This window comes from Pipistrellus kuhlii, unplaced genomic scaffold, assembly GCF_014108245.1.
Source record: "Pipistrellus kuhlii isolate mPipKuh1 unplaced genomic scaffold, mPipKuh1.p scaffold_m20_p_2, whole genome shotgun sequence".
Lineage (NCBI taxonomy): Eukaryota > Metazoa > Chordata > Mammalia > Chiroptera > Vespertilionidae > Pipistrellus > Pipistrellus kuhlii.
In genome coordinates, this window is record NW_023425515.1 from 139,881,260 (window position 1) to 139,902,465 (window position 21,206).

Consider the following 21,206-nt stretch of genomic DNA (forward strand, 5'->3'; position numbering starts at 1 on the left):
CACTAAAACAAAATCTAAACTGGGAAGCTATTGGAAAACATAACAAAACACCTTGTGAATCACATAAATAATTGAGTCTTTTAATTCATATTTAATGACTACAATGTATGAAAATGCAATTCTCCAAATTAGGTTTTTTTTTATATGTGCCTCTTTTAATAATCACCTCTCATTATTTCAATTAAGTCACATTGGAGAATAATATACTCCACATTTTATTCCAAAAATAAAGTTAATAAAAAAACTTAATCTGTCCCAGAATAGTCATTTGTATATTTAACACACTTCCTGAATTTATGGAACCCCATATCAAAAATTATGTGAAAGAACCTATTCCTGAATGATGACTAACAGATGGGTTATCTTGTTATTTTGACCTCTGATCGTTTTATGTGTGCTTCTTAATTCTATTCATATTGGACTATTTTAAATTTTTATTTGAACATTAACAATGATATATATCTTAAGAAAATAAATATCAGTTATTAAATTAATAAAGTGCAAATATGCCTCTGGCTCTATTTACCCACCACCATCACCCCTTTTCTTTTGTTAAGACAATCTAGGATCCATTGTTTTTCGCTTTTTTTTTTTCAGAGACAGATCCATTGTATTTTAAACACACTATAGGAAGTGTGCGGATCCTCCACTGAAAATGTGTTAGAGCCCAGTTACTGGGACATATCCAATAAGTCTTCTAGCACTTCCTACTATTATTATTTTTAAATTAATTACTTGAAGAATTACTAGTCATACTAGCAAATATCTTGTGTGTACTTTCTTTAGAGTTTAAAAAGCACTAAGAGTTCACAAAGCCACATCAAAACAACCTTTCACTTCATCTGTCAGATGTACATAGCAAGTAATAGCTTCATCTTACAAATGAGAAAGTTAGAATAGGCAGAGTATAAATGACATATCCATGGCCACCCCATTAAAAATTAGTTAGGTCAAGATATAACTAAAAACATGCTCAGATCTTGTTCTGGTCTTAGGACTATAATATATCATATACACCTTAATTAATTAGCACATGTCCTTTGGTTAAAAGGCAGATTTATAGTTTGTACCATTTTCAACTCCAAATTTATGATAACCTCTAAAAAATAACCTGTCTATTACTCTGCATCTGACATTAACAACAGCACTCCAAATTAAATTGGATAATATTTAAAGTATAATTTTAGAAACAGAAAAGCAATTTTTTTTCCTGCAAACAATGAAAGTGCGGCCTCACAATGATGTTTGCCATAAATGAGGCATTAGCTCCTTATGCCTGGTGAGGTAAATTTTTAAAAAGCTTTCAGATAACTTTGATAGTAATAAAAAATATAGTATTGTAGATCAACTGTACTTCAGAAAGCTTTCTGAAAGAAATGCCAGTAGTAATGGACAGATATAACAAATGGTCAGTGTTTCAAATGGGAGAAGATGGAAAGAGTAATGAGATATCCTAGAGGAATCTTATTTTGCTTATTAGTTCAAGAAATACAGAGACTTCAGTTGGGTTCTTGGCAGGGAGGAAAAGAGATAAATCTTTTTTAATTCCCATGATACTACTGTGGCCCTGTCTACAGTTTCTCTAGTACAATAAAATGCAATGTATCAAAGCTACATGGTACATGTTTTACAGTAGGTTGGAAAATTGTCTAAAGCAGAAAAAAACACACACTTGTTTAAAAAATTATTACTACTTTTTCCCCTTTCCCATTATATCTTCACACCGTGATAGGTACTTGGTTACACAGTAGTTATAACTCATTTGAGGTCAGATTATCATTCTGGGGCAGTAGTTACAAATAAGAGACATATTTCAGATGGCATGAAGCAAACATAGTGTGGCACTTTATCACTGTCATCCCAAACAGAAGTTTTCCATTTTGCCCCTTGATCTGTACCTTGCTGAAACACTGTCTGGCACATGGTTAACACTCAACAAATGGTAACTATTATTCTTATTACCTACTTTTCCTAAACGAGATTTTTGTCAGTTCAACATTTCACACAGTCTCTTTAACTAATATGCAGTCCCTTGATTTTTGTGAAACTTTCACTTTTATGTACCCTGAAAAAGACTCACTTCAGAACTAGACCAGGAACGCACAAGGCTACTAGGAAACCACTGCCATTCTTCTAGCAGCCAAGTGGAAAGATTTGTGACATAGTTTACACCTAAAGCTCACAGCTTACCCATTGACAGAAGATGTGTCAGACTAGAAAGGATCCCTAGTTGCATCTTAAATCTCTGGCAGTATTTCCCCAAATATTTTAGATTTTTTTTTATTATTCGAACATATTTAGCACGAGCCTTCAGATAACAAAATTATAGAATACTAGAGGCCCCAGTGCATGAAATTTGTGCAGGGGGAGGAGTCCCTCAGCCTGGCCTGCACCCTTTCACAATCAGGGACCTTCTGGGACCTTTCTGAGGATGTCCCACTGCCAGAGATCAGGCCTTAAACCGGCATCCCTCTCAGAATCTGTGATCTCTAGCTCCTAACCGCTCGCCTGGCTGCCTGATTTCGCCCCTAAAACTCAAACTTCTTCTTTTTTTATTTTTAATATTTACATTTATTCTTTATTTTAAAAGTCAAGCTTCTTGAGAACATGAGGCATTTAACATTATTTGATATTCCTTACAGAGAGCTAAGCATGGTAAACACAGCAAATACTTACTACTTATGGGCTTCTAAACAAACACTTTCCAACCAGGAGTGTTTTAATAGGCAGTCTCCAAAAACTTGAACTGGAAAACCTAAAAGTAGAGTGCTCAGATTTCAGGCATCAGGCGCTATTAGCAAGATTTCTATCCCAATTAAACGCTAATTCTTAGCTCTCAACAGTCTGGACAAACCGCCCTTCACTATCTTATAAGTTTCTTATTCGTCACTATCCTTTTTTCCTTTTTTTTTTTTTAATTCAATGTTTTATATCCTCATCAGTATCAGCTGGGCAGGCAGGAGGGGGGGGGGGTCCATGGCAGCATAGAAAACTGGGGTTCTTGTCCCAAAACAGGAGAAAATGGGTTTACAGTCAAGAAAACAAAATCAGAACTCAACATGTTCAAAGAGTAGTCCTGAAACTGCATGGAGCGGAGGCGCTGTGGGCAGCATGCATCTCGGCTGACCACTCATTGGTTTTCTTCTGCCGGGAGCCTTTCTGGGTGAGCCAATACCTGGTACTGGTCTCGGATCTTGGTCAGCTGCATGAGGTCTGGCTTCAGGCTATTTATGCTCTTATCTCAGCTGTTCAAGGCCTGTGTCCCTCCACAGCTCCTGTTCCAGCTACCTGTGGCTCTCCTGCATCTCAGAGATGAGAGGCTTTAGCAGTTCTGAGCTAGGCAGGAACCTCTGCATCTCATTTTCATTTGCCCTCGGGCAGAAGCACTCCAGATACTCCTTGCTGCACTCCTCTTGAGCCTGGCCCTGTCCTTCGAAGATCCTGGTGGCTTCATTGACGGCTTCCATGGCGGTGCACCTCCTCTGCGGTTCCTGGGAGGTGCGTGCGCACTCCTCTTAGAGCTGGTCCTGCTAGCGGCTCCTGTCCTCCGCTTGTAACCAAGGAAACAAAGGAAACCTTTAATTCTGATCTTCCTGGCTACAAGGGAACAGCAAACCTCAATAGAAATAATTTCCCCACCGAAACCGGTTTGGCTCAAGTGGACAGAGCGATGGCCTGCGAACTGAACCCATGCCCTGGGTTTGATTCTGGTCAAGGGCATGTACCTCGGTTGGGAGCAGATCCCCAGTAAGGGGTGTGCAGGAGGCAGCTGGTCGATGTATCTCTCTCATCGATGTTTCTAACTCTCTATAAAAAAAATCAATAAAATATATTTTTTAAAAAATAAATTCCCCATCAGGAATCACATCCAAATACTGCGAGATGAGGACTAGCGGGCTGACCATGTACATGCGCAATAACAGGCTCATGGCCTAGCAGTAGGCACCCAGGCGTCCTCCACAATCCCACAATCCTCTGGTCCCATACTCCTGCTTTCCTAGCTCCTCTTTAATGGTGTTTATTCAAGCAGGTTCCAAGTCCAGGGCCTCTAGTTGGAGAGGATTTTTCTGTTCTTTGACGTTGGGATCAGTGAAGTTTCAGGAGCACTGCCGCTGCCGTGAACATGTGGGTCCCCAGGGCACTCAGGAGAAAAACACCCCTTCAAGCCCCAGCTGGCATTGCTCTGGTTCTCAATGAGAAAGGTACTGTGCTGAGCTGTTCTCCAATGGGGTCTTCCTCTTCCTTCCCCAGCACACTCCAAACCACCCCAACCCCGCAGACCCTTAAGACTTCCCCTCTATTTCTTCAGCTTTACCCCATCACACTCGCACCCTATCTCCTTGCATAGGGGCACCTCTTACCGCTCCCTGGGGGTGGGGGGAGACAGCCTGGGTGAGAGGTGCCAAGGTATTTCTGGTCTCTGGTTGTTCTGGTCATTATAGTAGCTCGCCATATGTATATATATATATCTATGATGGCAAACATTTTCTGAGAAAAAGTAATGTTGTTTAAAACAATCCCTCTAAATAGGCTCTTTCTAATTCATGTGGCAAGCATGCAGGGAATGAGGTATTTAGGTTCTCAATGCATTATGTCTGAGGGCCTGTTAGTTTACCATTCCCCATACTAGCATAGTGTAGTATGAAAAAATGGTGTTATATGTTCAAAATAATTTTAAAATGGCTCAGTAAACAAAATATAACATGTTTTCTGTATTGCTGAATTTCCTAGAGTCTTGGATAAATACAGATGATTCTGGAATATGATGGCTCAATTAAAATTTTTTTTTCAGATTTACAATTTTAATTTTCTTATAAAAGTGAGTATTTAAAAACCCAATTCTGTTCTTTAAATTTTTGTACTAGTAGAAGATATGCAATATACAAGTGATGTATCATACAATAGAATCTTTTTTTTTTCCTTCAAGGTGTTGCCAAAGCATTACATATTCAATAGAAACTACTTTAGATTTTGAATTTTAAACTTTTCCTTATAGGTTAAGTGTATTAATTATATTTTCAACTTACAATATTTTCAGCTTACAATGGGTTTATCAAGAACATAACCCCTTTGTGAGCCAAGGATCATTGGTACCCATTTAAATCTCCTAGAAGGAGCGATGGAGCATGCAGCATTTGCCAAACACATTTACCTGTGGAATATATTTTTCAGGTGTCTTAGTAACAACTCCCTAAGAAATTGCAGTTGAGAATCTATTGTAGGAGTCACGTGTTTGTGAATTTCTCTGAGTGAATTATAGTTCGAATATAGAAATATTTAACCAACAAATCAATGCTAATAAGGATTGATTGCCAAGTCAGAGGAAAATACAGTTCATTATTTCTTAATTATTAGATTATGTTATTAGATCTAAAGTGATATTTAAAATTATGAAGTTTTATTTGATTTTAATTTTTCATGGAAAGGCTATAAAATCAAAGATGAAAATTTTATAGTATCTAAGGTATTTGAAGATTTTTAAAATATAAATTATATATTTTTTAAAAGTACTAAATGAATGAGGTTTGATATATTTAAAATATCTTTTTATTTGGAAAAAAAAAAACCTAAATTATGGATGAGATGCAGAATAATGAAATGAAAATGATGCATTATGATGATATTCACTATGTTGCTTGCTCGCCTGTAAAAGTTTTTAAATAAACAATGAGGAATTCAATTACTATAAAATTCTCCAGCAATAATGAAAAATAGAATATCGTAAAATAAAATAAAAGGGGCCTTGTGGCCTGAAAGTGAGCGTATGTTGGTATAATCTGGGAGTTTTTATATGCAGAGTGAAATACAGTCCTCATGCTATGTTTCCCACTGGAAAGATTAGAATTCAGGGCCTTGGTTTTAGTTAGATGTTTACAAATTTAAAATGATGACATGGAAAGTTTGGTGCTGAAGAATTCATGGATTAAAATTTTGAAAAGAATAAAGAGTAACAACAGTAGCAATGACCAAGTTTAATGTGTGCTTTGTAAGCAAGGGCAGTGAAAGTACATGAGTTTAGCCCAGACAGATTTGATTTTTAATCCTACTTGATTAACTTATTGGTACTTATTTTAAAATGTTGCATAATTTCTACAACCTCCTGATTCTTCTTGCACAAAATGTGGATAATAATATTTATGCAACTTTGGGAGGGTTATTAAAAAAATTACATATAATGTAATTAAAATATCTGGCTAATAATAACAGTAATAATAGCACTGTTTATTGATAGTCTGTGTATTTTTACTTGTTTAGTTACCGTATTTTTCGGACCATAAGACGCACTTTTTTCCCCCCAGAAGTGGGGGGGAAAAGTCCCTGCGTCTTATGGTCCAAATATAGCCTACACATATACTTTTAAAAAAAAGTTTTTTTACTTGCCCGGCTCTGTGTGGTCTCTGTGTGCTTGCCCGGCTCTAAAATGGTTCTAAATGCTGCTGTTTACATTTATAGGGTTGATTACATGTGTTTATGACTGTGATGTTGGGTTTTAATGCACATAAAATATTTTAGGACACTATTTGTTTCAGAATCTTTTTTTCTTCATTTCCCTTCTCTAAAAACTGGTGCGTCTTATGGTCCGGTGCGTCTTATGGTCCGAAAAATACGGTAATTGAAGTAGAGTTGGCATACAATATTATATTAGTTATATTCATTTCATGTGTACAGTATAGTGATTTGACATTTGTATACCTTGCAATGTGATCACTCCACAAATTTTAGTTAACCATCAGTCGCTATGCAAATGTATCACATGATTATTGAACATATTCTCCTTCATCTGTATCACCCATCTCTTAACCTTCTTAAATCTGGCAGCTATCCCTTTGGTCTCTGTTTCTATAACTCTGTTTCTATTTTATTTCATTTGTCTTATATTTTTCATATGAGTGAAACTATATGGTATTTGTCTTCCTCTGACCTATTTCACCTAGATTAATGCACTCTTTCTGAATTTGAATTTTCATATAGCTAGTTAATAAAACGATGAAAAGTATACTTAGTGATATTTTGAAACAACAAAATTCCTCTATGGAGACACATTGCTCATTTAAAGTCCTAATTGAGATGCAAAGTTAATCCTGAAATTGTAATTGGAGGACAAGCAAGTATTTTTTGGTTATTAAATAGGTTACCTTTGTAAAGGAGTTTGATAGACAATGTAGTCTTTGCTGGAAAAATATAGAAGATTCATTTTAAATAACTGTTTATGAAACAATTATTACAATCTCAGATAACTGTTTTAAAGAAAAGAAAGAAGATAAGTTTGTTCCTGATTTTATCAAAGTTACAAAATCTAAGGAAAGGAATCAGTCCAAATCATCTTTCTAACTTACACTCTACCATGGATGGGAAGCACCTGAATGGTGATTACTGTGAAGAAATGACACCAGATGAAATGGAAACATCTGAAAATACTCATGCTCACACCACAAACTGGTGGCATATGTAAATTCTATTGAGTCTTTGAAAGCAAATGATTAACTGCTTAAACAGCACAGTAGCAAATGTTTTCCTCTGCCATAGTCCATGTTGAAAAAAATCTTCATGCTAATTAGTATTAGGGGCAAATGTCACATATGGATTTAAGTGGAAATTTCTGAAGGAAATAAAGGACAGATTTTGTATTCAACTAAAAAATAGTTGGAAAGAAGCACAAAGGAAGAAATCACCCTGTAGGGAGACTGTTAAGACAAAATAAATAGCTGTTTGGGGGGCCATATTAATTTGACTTTTTCCAGGCTCATGTATAACACCTGGCATTTTTGTGAAACTGTAGTTATAACAACATATCAAAATATGTGGGAGAAATAGCATGTTAGGGAGACCAGGAAATGTTAACAGGTATGGGCATAACCAAACTCTCACTAAAGTTTTACATAATACACATAATCAGTTTTTTTTTTCTGCCTTCACTAACCTTACATATCTCTATTCATTTTTATTTTACTTTTTTATTATTTGCTTTGTTTTCAATCCTCACTTGAGAACATTTGTTCCATTGCTTTTCAGAAAGAGTGGAATGGAGGTGGGGGAATGGGAGAGAGACAAAGGAGAGAAACATCGATGTGAGAGAGATACATTGACTGGTTGCAACTGGCTGACTCCTGTATGCACCATGACCAGAGGTGGGGAGCAAACCCCTAACCCAAATACTAGGTGCCCTTGACTAGGAATTAAATCTGAGATGCTGTGGTGCACAGCCCAAAGCTCTAACCACTTAAAAACACTGGCCAGGGCCCTATTCATTTTAAGGTCCTTCAATTAAAAAGGTTTTCAGTAATTCTGTTTTTAACCAGTACTTTTCATTTTTGGCATAGATACCAACTCATAGGAGCTTATGAAAGGTATTGGCAACAGCCCGTGAACATAAAAATTAAATGAGATTTATTTAATCCATATACAAGTATTATTGTACATTTAACAAAACTCTCTATATTAGGAATTATATGAATCTAAAAGAAGTATGAAATCTATTATCTCAAAGTACTTTCAATTTAATTGTGTATATAAGATAAAATGTCTTCCATCTAAAAACTCTAGCCAATAATTTTATGTACTCACCCCTTTCATTCATTCTATTAGCAAATATTTCTGGCATAACCTCCAAAATCTATTTCATATGTTTGCAAATCATTGCCAACACTCCCCTCTAAGTTGACATCATTCTCTCCAGGACTAATGCCATAATTGTCTAAAAGGACTCTATGTCGACTGTCCCCTTCTTCCTTGGTCCCCTCTTCTACACAATCCATTCTCTAAGAACAAGAATAAACTTTTTAAGATAAATTTCTCCCCTGCTGAAATTCATCACTGACTTTCTACCAAACTTGGAATAAATCCAAACTTATGACCATGGTCTTTATAGCTTTAACAAATGGCCTCTTCTTATCTATTCAACCTCACTTCCTGCCACTTTTGCTTTCTCTCACAGTTGTGAGCCAAATGAATTGTCTTTCTGGTTCTGAATACAGCATGTTTGTAATTTCTCTGGAATCTTTACATTAGCTATATTGTTTAACTAGAATGCTCTTTTTCTAAATGTGTACTTTGATGTCTCCTTCATACAATGAATTTCTCAGATTAAACATTTTCTTCTCAGGCCAGCTTTTATTATTTAAATATTGCTGGCTAACAAATTATCCCATAACTTAGTTACTTCAAACAACAAAAAAATTATTGTATTGCAGTTGTTGAGGGTCGGGAATATCTTTGAGTGGCTTAGTTGTGTGCCTCTGGCTCAGGGTCTCTCACAGGCTTATAATCAAGGTAACAGTCAGGACTACAACTTGACTCATAGTTCTGCTGAGGAAGAATCCACTTCCAAGCTTACACAGGTGGCTGTTGACAGGCCCTGGGTACTAGCTGGATATTGGCCAGAGAAGTCATTTTATCATTACATCAGTCTCTTCACAGATTTCTTCTTCTTTTAAAATATGCTTTCTTTTATTTATTTATTTATTTATTTATTTATTTATTTATTTACTTACTTATTTAGAGAGGAATATTGATAGTGAGATAGAAACATCAAAAAGGGAGAAACATCAATCCGCCTGCCTCCTGCATGTCCCCCACTGGAGATCACCTGTGACCAGGGCAGGTGCCTTGACCGGGAATTGAACCTGTGACCTCATGGTGCATGAATTGATGCTCAACCACTGAGCCACAGTGGCTGGGCTTCACAGGCTTCTTACACATGGTAGCTGGTTTTCCTCACAGCTAGCAAAAGAGAGTCCTCTTTTTCTGCCCAAGATAGAAACCATCATCTTTATTTTTTCTCTCTCTTTTTCATCAAAACCTCAGAGAAATGGCATCACTTTTTCTGTATTCTCTTCATTAGAATATAATCAGAAAATCTAACTCATACTCAGGAGATAGTGTTATACAAGAGTGTGAATACTAGAAAGGTGAGGGTCATTTGGGGCCATCTTAGAGGCTGCTTACTTCAGTCTGTCCTAAGGCACCGTTTTTCATTCTTTCCACATGTGAAACACACCCCAAATCAACACACCCACAACAAGAGTTCAAAATTCAGAAGCTCATAATTTAAATATGTTATGTAGGTGTAGATGAGGCTCCTCAAGAATAACTATTTAAGTATAGCCACTTGGATTTGCTTCCCTTTGATGTGTAAAAACTATGAAACTAAAGAGTCAATATATGCTTCCCACATACATTCAAAATACAATAGTGGGTCAGATATAGCATAACTGCTACAGATATCCTTTAAAACACACACACACACACACACACACACACACACAAGGAAGTCACTGGTTGCAATTCTAAAGTCCAGCCAAGTGGACGTTCATTGATTCTTTGTCAAATCTTGAAAATAATTCTTTATATTATCAGTGTCAGCTTCTAACCTCTTGGTTCCACTCTTTGAGTATTCTTTCTTTTCCATGAAAAGTACATATGCATGCAGCTAACAGTTTTCTCAGCCTACGTACTGCCAGTAGACCTATGGAAGTAGTATCTCAGATGATAAGATTCTTTCAGATACATTGTGGGTCACCTGTGAATCTTATTGGAATTTCCCTAAAAGCCACATCTACAAAGCTCTTCTAGACACCCTTTCCCTACATCAGAGTCCTCCTGAGACAACTACTAAACAATATAAAGCTTCTTTAAAACCCTATTACTTAATTGAGAGAATCTGTGAGGCACATCTTATATCATTGAAGGCTTTTTATGTGACTAAATAGTACACTGAAACAAAATCTTTTATTTTAATAGGTCTTAACAAAAGTTTCACTGGCATACCTTTAATTTCATCTTTAGATCATGTTTTTTGTTTGTTTGTTTTGTTTTTTTCAGGCAATACCCTAGATTTAATGTTTGCAAAAATTCATTGATTTATTGTTAGCAGCATTTGCTGTGTGGAGAGGCTGATATTCTTTGTATTCATTAAACCATAGCTCTTCTTGTTTACCAGTTCTTTCTTCTATTTATCTTTCTCATCTTGCATGTTATAGTAACTTACTGCTTATAGTAACATACATGTTACTATAAGCAGTAAAAGAAACCGAGTTTAGCATTGTTTTGAAATCCCTTAGCTGTATCACTCAGTTCTTTGGGCACATTTTCTACATTCCCACACAGTGTTGCTAAATATTCTGCTGATATTCTCTGAGTTCATTTTTGTTTTTTCTTTATTTATTTATTAAGGTATTGCATATGTGCCCTTAGCCCCCCTCCCACTCATGCCCTCACCCCCCTGGTGTCTATGTCAATAGGTTATGCTTACATGCATGTATACAAGTCCTTTGGTTGATCTTTTCCTCCTTACCCCCACCCTCCCTTACCTTCCCTATGATATTTGATGAGTTTTTAATAAGACCACTTCTGTGCAAGCCTTAATCTGTAGCATCATCAAAGTTCAAAATTCTATGAACAGTGTTACTAAGACATTTTATGTTTTCATTAAAACTCTCCTAAAAGCTCAATGCCCAGTCAGAAGCTCCTACCACATTTTTTATATTGGTTATGGCATTCCAATTCTAGGCACCCAAATATAAATTTGTTATCTGCTGAAGTGTAACTAACACACATTCAAAAACCTACTGTCTTCAAATAAGAAACACTTATTATCTCTCTTTCTGTGGACCAGAAATCAAGGTGTAGCTAACCAGGTGACTCTAGTTCAGTGTTTCTCATAGTCTTCAATCAAGCTGTGAACCAGAACTACAATAATCTCAGTGTGTCACCAAAGGAAGATCCTCTTACAAGTCCACTCATGGAGCTGTTATCAGATGTCAGTTCTTTTTTTAAAAAAATATTATATTTTATTGATTTTTTTTTATAGAGAAGAAGAGAGAGGGATAGAGAGTTAGAAACATTGATGAGGGAGAATCATCAACCAGCACAGCTGCCTCTTGCACACCCCTTACTGGGGATATGCCCGTAACCAAGGTTCATGCCCTTGACCGGAATTGAACCCAGGACTCTTCATTCTGCAGGCCGACGCTCTATCCACTGAGCCAAACCAATTTTGGCAGATGTCAGTTCTTTACAGGGTATAGACCAAAGACATTAGTTCCTTGCCATGTGTATTCTCCAAAGAGAGTGAGCCCACAACAGAGCCAGAGTCTCTTGGCACCTACTTTCAAAAGTGATATCCCATTACTTTTCCTGCAATCTTTGTTAAAAGTGAGTCAGTTAAGCCCACCCCACTTTCAAAGAGTGGTATTTGTGAGTATGAAGACCAAGCAATGTGAATTACCGGGGGCCATGTAAGAAGCTATTCACTGAAGGGGTCATGTATTTATATTATTATTATTATTAATACATTTTAATTTATTTCAGAGATGGAGAGAGAGAAATAGAAACATAATTGATGAGAGAGAATCATTGATTGGCTGCCTCCTGCATGCTCCACACTGGGGATTGAGCCTACAACACAGGCATGTGCCCTGATTGGAATCAAACTGTGACCTTCTGTTTAACACTGACCCATGCTGGCCGGGCAGGTATTCATATTATTGATATTGATATTTAGTATCCACTCAATCATTTTTCATACTATTTATATTAACTATCTCCATTGTATCTTTTATTATTTTTAAACGTTTTTTTGTTTGTCTTTACTCATTGTCACAAATTAGATTTAGAGCTCAGTCTAAGGCTAAAATAAACAAAAACAAGTTAATGCAAAACCATATGAAATTGGGGGGAGATGAGAACATAGGTAATATTTTCAACAATAATAATAAAAAAAAGATAGATTCTCAAAACCAAAAAACAAAACAAAAAAAAACTTATGAAGTATGTCAATGGGAATGACATGATCAGGGCTGCAATTTAGACTCAAAAGAATTGAGATAAGATAGTAAGATCAAAATAGCTTAGAGGCAGAGATCACTTGTAGAAAGGTTTAGCATAAGAGGTAGAACTTAATTCATCTTTTATGAATGTAAGTATCTATATTTTGGAAGGCATAGAGGTAGGAGTAAATTTTAAATAGAGCAAATAGTATGACAGAGGTATAGAGAAGAAAATATTCATTTCACATATTGTAAAGAGTTTGACAGGAGCAAAGAGAATATTGAGAACACTACTCTTAAATACAAACTGAGACATTAAGTCTTAATTTAATAGGTAATGGTAAGGCATATTTGGAGGGGGGGATGGTTAGCCCATCTGTTCTTCTTTAAGTCACTCTATCAAATTGTCTCCAAATATGGATTGGAACTTTATTGGCTTAGATAGGAGATCCTTCTTAATATTCCCAAGGGCAAAGGCCTAATGTAGATCTAGTAAATAAAGCAGCCTATGGCATTTATCCAGCAGGGTCTAGATATGCGTAATATAAGAAGTGTTGGGGTGTTAGGACAAGGTGTTCAAACAAAATAAGTAGAGAAGAAAGTAGATTATTCTGAGTAACTCTAAAGCAGGTAATTTATCAACATGTGAATATTATCTATATATATAAAAGACAAAGTGACCTTTTGACTTTTTCACCTTTTGACCAGTAGTTGTGATATGCTCTGACCACTAGGGGGAAGATGCTCAACACTCAGGCATGGAAACATGGAACAGACTGATGAATCTCAGAGGAAAAAGGGGAGGGTGGAGGGTGAAAAGAGATTAATCAAAGATCTTATAAGCATACTAGAAGCCCAGTGCATGGATTTTTGCACCAGCGGGGTCTCTTGGCCTGGCCTGTGAGGATCTGGCCAAATCCATTCACCGGGCCTCCGACATCCCTTGAAGGGTCCAGGATTGCAACCGGGCACAGGCCAGGCAAGGGACCCCACCAGCGCACAAATCCATGCACTAGGCCTCTAGTAACCAGATAATGATCTAAGAACCATGGGAAGGGAGTATGCCTTTATGCAGATATCTCTGTCCCACCCCAGTGGAGTCTAAATGGTCAGAAGCATGTGTTCAGCAATTGACAATTCTCTTAATTTGTTCATACTAAGATCTCAGCACATATTTGTAAAATAGATTTAAATTATGCTTCTGATTCTGTAATAGACTCCTCAGTGTGACTGAAACAGATCTACTCAGTACTTATAAGTTAGTCTGGCATGTGAGGAGGCTTGCAAGATTGATGTTAATATTTGTGTATTTGTGCGAGGTTGCAAAGTCATTTCTCTGTGCTCAGTATCTGGGGAAAAGCAAGCCATTTCCAATTACCCTATAGGCTGCTGTTTAGTTCACCACTAGACTAAATGATAGCTCTTCCCCTTTCCTTCTAGCCCACGACACTTTAACATTATAACAATTCTGCATGAGAATTTGAGAATATTATAATGATGTCTTAAATTGTTTTAGACTCATCTGAAAAAAATCTATAGAGTTAAAAAAAATCAAAACATACTGCTTTTGCAATACTTGTCAGTCCATGTTTATCAACACGTATGCTTTTCAACATGCTAAAATTCAGAAGTTATGCAAATCACATGTTGAATGAACAATATGCTCCATAAATACGTAAAGCATGTATATATATCTTAGTGGTGATATTTTTGGACAGAAAATAAAATTGATATTTCATTCAGGCCTTAAAGATGTTGATGTTTTAAATACTGATTTATATGTATATATTTTTAACAAATATTCCACTTAGTAAATGTATCCTGTCTTCCAAGTTTAATATCTTTAGAAAATTCAAAAAAAAATTTTCATATTCTCTATATTTAAAAAATATGTTATTTGAGCAGGCTAAAATAAACTACCAGGTTCGAATCTGGCCAAAAGCATATGCCTAGGTTGCAGGCTCAATCTTCAGTAGGGGGTGTGCAAGAAGCAGTCAGTCAATGATTCTCTCTCATCATTAATGTTTATATTTCTTTCCCTCTCTCTTCTTCTTTTAATTCAATAAAAACATATTAAAATATTTTTAAAGACTCTATGGGGAATATAGTTGACTAAAATAAAAATGAAATCAATAATACACCAACACATAGGTGATAAAAATTTGAAGAACAAACAAAAGCTTATCATAAAACATGAGTTTCTGAAACCAAGCCATCTTTTAGATCTGAGGATTTTTTCAGTACAATGTTGGAAAATACTATGTAGGAGTATTTTTCTAAATATCATTTGAATATCTAAAGATTTTTAAAAATGTGATGGTTATTTACCCATTATATAGAATAGTGTTTTTCCCCCCCAAGCATGACAGAAGATAGTACTTCAATACATTTCAATCAGCAGATATACCCATATAGGTATATAGTATGTAGCCAAGAGCTGTGAAAAAAAAAAACTTTATTATGGCATCTGCTAAAAGCAAAAATAATTTTTTTTTTTTATAAAAGTATAGTATATTGGTCAAGGACATTCAATTTAGACTCATATAGTTACTTCCTCCATAAGCTGTTCTAAATTGTGTCACCATCATATTAGCTATAGAAAAAATTTTTTTTATTATATATAGACCTTGAAACTCAGAGTATAATGACTCTAAAGAAATATTGTTAACCTAAACCACTTTGTGCTGCTTTTCTGTGTAATTCTTCTTTTTTTTTTTTTTTTTTTTTTTTTTTTTTTTTTTTTACTTTCAAATACAATTCAAACATCATAAATATCACTCACAAGAGTTGGACAACGACCCCAATGGATCCTATTCTCTCATAGCTAAAGGAATCATCCGTTCATCCGTGATCTTTCCTGACACTTGATTGTTCTGGCTTTCTTCCCTCTAAAACACCTGTGAATCCCACTCAATTTGAAGATTTAAAGCACCCCCCACCCATTATCTTTAGCTGAGGCCCTGTCCATTTTTCTAATGAATTTATAAAGGATGTGTTGACATGATCTTAACAAAAACTCTGTTGTAGCAAGGGAGAAACTAAGGGGAAAAATGAGTTTCTTTGTTCATAACAGAACAAACCCAATGGTTTTATAAACTACAGTAGCTAAATAATATGTCATTGATTCTAATGTGAATAATAAAGGTGTTCAGGGACTGTCCTCATATATGAGGTTTCAGTTTCCAATATATAGTAATTTGGACTCTTGCCATAGTAATAATTATTCCACAAACACTTCAAAGAACAAAAGAAAAACCAAACAATATAATGGGAAATACTTTCAAGAGCAGTTCATGAAACTGAATAAATAGAACGTAAGTTTCATATCTTATTTTACAACATCAAAGATCATGATTGTTCTTAACATTACAATTGCAGGATACTGAACACTTCTAGTGTAAACATATCTTCTCATATTTATTGTGAATGGTACTATAAAGTATTAGCCTCTACTTGTTAGGTTGCCACTTGTATAAAGTGGAAAGTTTTGAAAACATATTGTAATTGTTTACATAAAAGTGAATTGTATTATTTATTACAGAAATCTTAAATCAAAAACTTTAAAGCATCCAATATAATAAAGAGCTAATATGCTAATTATACCAAACAGCAGAATGACTGTCCAGATGACCTTCCGGACAACCTTCTGAACAAAGCTGGAGCTGCAAGGGCCAAGCCCCTTGCACAGATTTTGTGCATAGGGACTCTAAATTTGTTTTCTGGAAACCATTTCTTACTTTAGAACCTATATTTATTTAAAACTATAGGCCCGATGCGTGAAGTTTACTACAGGAATAGGCCTTCCTTCCTTTGGCTGCTGGCACCACCTTCGCTCTGGCCAGAGCTGACTTTTGCCTTTTGTCATTGTTGCAACAATTTTCATATTCCCTCCTTATTGGCTGTGGGCTTCGCCATCTTTGTCACAGTTACGGTCAATTTACATATCCTGTCTTTATTAGAATATCCAAGAAAACAGCACCATTGTTTTATTTGAAGAATTCTTTTAAAATGTATGCTATCAAGAAATTAAAATATTACTGATATCAAACCAGCATTTCATTAGTTATATCACATATCACATACTCAATGGCATAATCATATAGGTTATTTACCTACCTACAGTCCTCCACTCTACCAACTGAACTATCGAAGGCCTCGCTTATATAAGTTATTTAAATATGAAAATCAGTCTAGGTATGTTGGAGAGTATAGAAACCCAAACAAACATGTTTTATCTTAAGGAAATTCAATTTGATATTAAAACAAACAAAGAAACAAAAACCCTGGGTGCCCAAACAAAATTAATCCAGGAATTGAGTCGGGGACAGGGGAGACCAGATTTTAGTACTCTATTTACAGAGCAAACATTTATCCTGGAATTGAAAGACATTGTGAATAACTATTTCTTAAATATCAAACACTATAAGAAATTAATATTTTTCCATTTAGTTTCATTCTCTAATTTTTTAAATTAAAATATGGACTATTAATTTAACACAATATTGTTCAGTTCTCTTCATATGCAAATTTCTGCCTATAATTTACCATAATATTTATTACCACAAATTGGAGAGTGATGATGATCACCTCTATTCTTCCCACATTTTATCATAAGTGAAAACCCAAAGCCCAGAGAGACCTAAATGCCGTGCCCAGCATTCCATAGTCAGTTACACAAGATTAAATCTTTTTAAGTAAGGCATACTTTATAAATGTATGTGAAGAATAAAGAAAAAAATGGCACATAGCATATGTTCATTTATCACATTAATTAGTATAAATTTCTTACAATTGAGATTGTGCCTTGTTTCAATTTGAACCTGGCAGAAAATTATCAGGTAAACAACTATTATTTTCTTTTATTGAAGTGATTTTTTTTGAGTAAGAATATTTCTTTTTAAAAAAATATATTTTATTGATTTTTTACAGAGAGAAAGAGAGAGGGATAGAGAGTTAGAAACATTGATGGGAGAGAATCATCAACCAGCTGCCTCCTGCACACTCCCCATTGGGTATCTACCCGCAACCAACGTACATGCCCCTGACCAGAATCAAACCCAGGACCTATCAATCCGCAGACTGATGCTCTATCCACTGAGCCAAACTGGTTTTGGCTGAGTAAGAATATTTCTAAAAATTTTAAGGATTACTGGCAAAACATAAATTCTATGGTATTAATTGTGCTGCCTGAAATATATAGGATTTCTATAATTTATTTTTAACGAATATTAGCTCAAAATATCTTCTTCCTTTTTATATTAAGATTTGCAAAACATGCAAATTATTAAAGATGATAATTTGGTGGAGGTGGGAAGGGGTGAGGAGTGAAGGTAGGGGTGTCAATGGAGGAAAAAAAAGGATGGGCATCCATAACTTTCAACAATAAAAATAAATAAAAAATATGTTTCCAATAAACATAAACTAGGTGATATTAAAAAAGAAATCATTCACTCACTGTATAAATTTAGTCCTGCATAAATTCAACAGAGGAGACAGACATAGCTATGGTACATGCCTGTTATAAGTAATTATAAGACACTTTAAAAACTAAAAAGAAAAGAAGGAGCTGTGGATGCTTAGAATTCCATTGGAGAAGCAAGATGATTGGAGAGTTGATACTATTTTTTAATGTTCAAAAGAACAGGTGTTAAGGCAGAAATTAGCATATTTAGCCTAAGTTACAGGAACTTTTCACTCCCACAGATGCTCCAGAAATATTTAAATAACCTATGGAAACTTGTAAGTAGAAGAGAATGTAAGTCAGTGTGTATTGAAGTAGGATTTACACAGTGAAATGCTATATAATAAAAGGCTAATATGCAAATAGACCAAATGGTGGGATGATCAGTTGCTATGACTGACACTGACCACCAGGGAGCAGACATTCAATGTAGGAGCTTCCCCCTGGTAGTCAGTGTGCTCCCACAGGGGGAGCACCACTCAGCCAGAAGCCAGGCTCACTGAGGGCCTAAGCTGGCAGTCAGATGTCCCCTGAGGGCTCCCTGACTGTGAGAGGATGTAGGCCAGGCTGAGGGAACCCCCTGAGTGCACAAATTTTATGCACTGGACCTCTAGTTATATTATAATTTAATTATAAGAGCATGAAACACTATTTAAAGAAGTATTTAAGTTCTTACTCTGCCTTATGCCTTTGTTTCCTTATTATGTTTGGATTTCTTCTGCAGAGATATGGAATTGAGTCACTTGGTTGTGGATGAGACCTTGGGCACCTGGGAACAGTCCTTTGTTTATACTCGAACAAATTTTGCCATAGTTGCTCACATTCTCCTATACATGAGTCCCCAAATGCTTTTCTTGTGCCTTTAGTGGAAGTCTCCTATTTCCACCAGCAAGACTACCATTTTTGTGAATATGTTATTTAACACAAGGGAGATTATTTGGGCAGACGTAATTTAATTACACAAGACCTAAAATGTGGAGTGTTTTATCCAGCTGTTGGCAGGAGAGGAAGTCAGAGATTCTAGGCATGTAGGTGATTTAATGATGTATCATTGATGGTTTTAAAGATGGAAGAAGTCAATGGACAAAAAAAATATGAGAACACCTGCAGTTGATAGCAAAAAGGAAAGGGGAAACTCAATCCTAGGAATTAAGTTCAACCAGATCTGCTGTCAAGTGACTTTTTCTCAGGGGCCTCCAACAAAGAGTCTAGCCTGGCCAACTCTTGATTTGTGGTAGTTTGTACTGCAGCAATAAGAAATCACTATACTATCTCACAGGGTTAGTATGTGGATTAATGCAGATAATATCTGTAGAATTCTTAGAGCAATGTTTGTCAATTTGTAAGCATAATAAATGAGAACTATTTTATTGTTGTTACATGTCTCATTCTGAGCAAAATATAGACTCTAGGAATCACACTTTTTTCTTTAAGAGGGTGATAGACCTAACCAACAAGATTCTTAAAAATATAAGTGACAGCCAAAACCGGTTTGGCTTAGTGGATAGAGCGTCAGCCTGCAGACGAAAGATCCCAGGTTTGATTCCAGTCAAGGGCATGTACCTTGGTTGCGGGCACATTCCCAGTATGAGGTGTGCAAGAGGCAGCTGTGCTGGTTGATGATTCTCTCTCATCAATGTTTCTAATTCTCTGTCTCTCTCTCTTCCTCTCTGTAAAAAATCAATAAAATATATTTAAGTGACAATGCATAGTTATTTATGTGCTAGCAGAGAGTCATGTGCTAATCTAGTCTTTTAAAATATTATTTTCTTAATTTTAAGTAGTGAAAGATTATAATAGCATAAATAGTGAAGGTTTAACAACCAATAAACTTGGGCCTGAAAAATGTGTTACAATTATATAAGAGGGAAGGACAAAAGAAAGTATTTTGGTGAGAATATATGGGCAAACATAAGGCTTGGAATCAATATGAAATATATATATATATATATACACATATATATATATATATGTGTGTATATATATATATATATAATTTCTTGTGCAGGTGAAGAGAATGACTGTATTGAAAAAAAGTTTCCTTTATTATTATATTTATCCTAGGCCATCTTGGAGATTTATTGTATCATGCTAATAAACATTGTTACTTTCCACTTAAAGTGGAGTCATTTTGTAAAACTTATTTCCCTCTCTCTCTCTCTCTCTCTCTCTCTCTCTCTCTCTCTCTCTCTCATTCTCTCCCTCTCTCTCTCTTCCCCTTCCTTTCTTCCTCTTGCCCTCTCCCCACTTTCTCACTCCATACTTCCTCCTCTAACTCCAACTCTACCCTCTGTCTCTTCCAAAAAAATAAAACACACAACACAACAAAGTCATCTTTTGGTTTATGGTTTTCCATGAAAGGAGCTTAGAATTCACCCTTCCATCCTAACCATTAAAAGGCTAAATATTCTGAAAAATCAATTCCTCTTTTTAGATGTATAAAAGAGGTGAGATCACAGAGCAAAGTACCACCCCCCAAATTAGAGGTGGAAAGACAGACACAAAGATGAGATCTAGTGCTGTAGGAGGAAAACCTGAACTGTAATCAACAAATTGCTGGGGCTGGATGTGGGCCAGTCTGATTTAAAAATTCTAAGGGGCCAAAACCGGTTTGGCTCAATGGATAGAGCATCGGCTTGGGGACTGAAGGGACCCGGGTTCGATTCCGGTCAAGGGCATGTACCTTGGTTGCAGGCATATCCCTGGTAGGGGGTGTGCAAGAGGCAGCTGATCAATGACTCTCATTGATGTTTCTAACTCTGTATCTCTCTCCCTTCCTCTCTGTACAAAATCAATAAAATATATTTTAAAAAAATAAATAAAAATTCTAAAGGGACTCAATCATAGCCAGCCACCACTTTTCGTGAGTTTACCTCCAAGAGCTTGACCAGTTTGTGAAAGTAAATATCAGACAAAATCCCCCACACATTTGTCAAAGTGAGAAGAAATAAAGTGTTTGGAAATGGCAAGAGCATTAT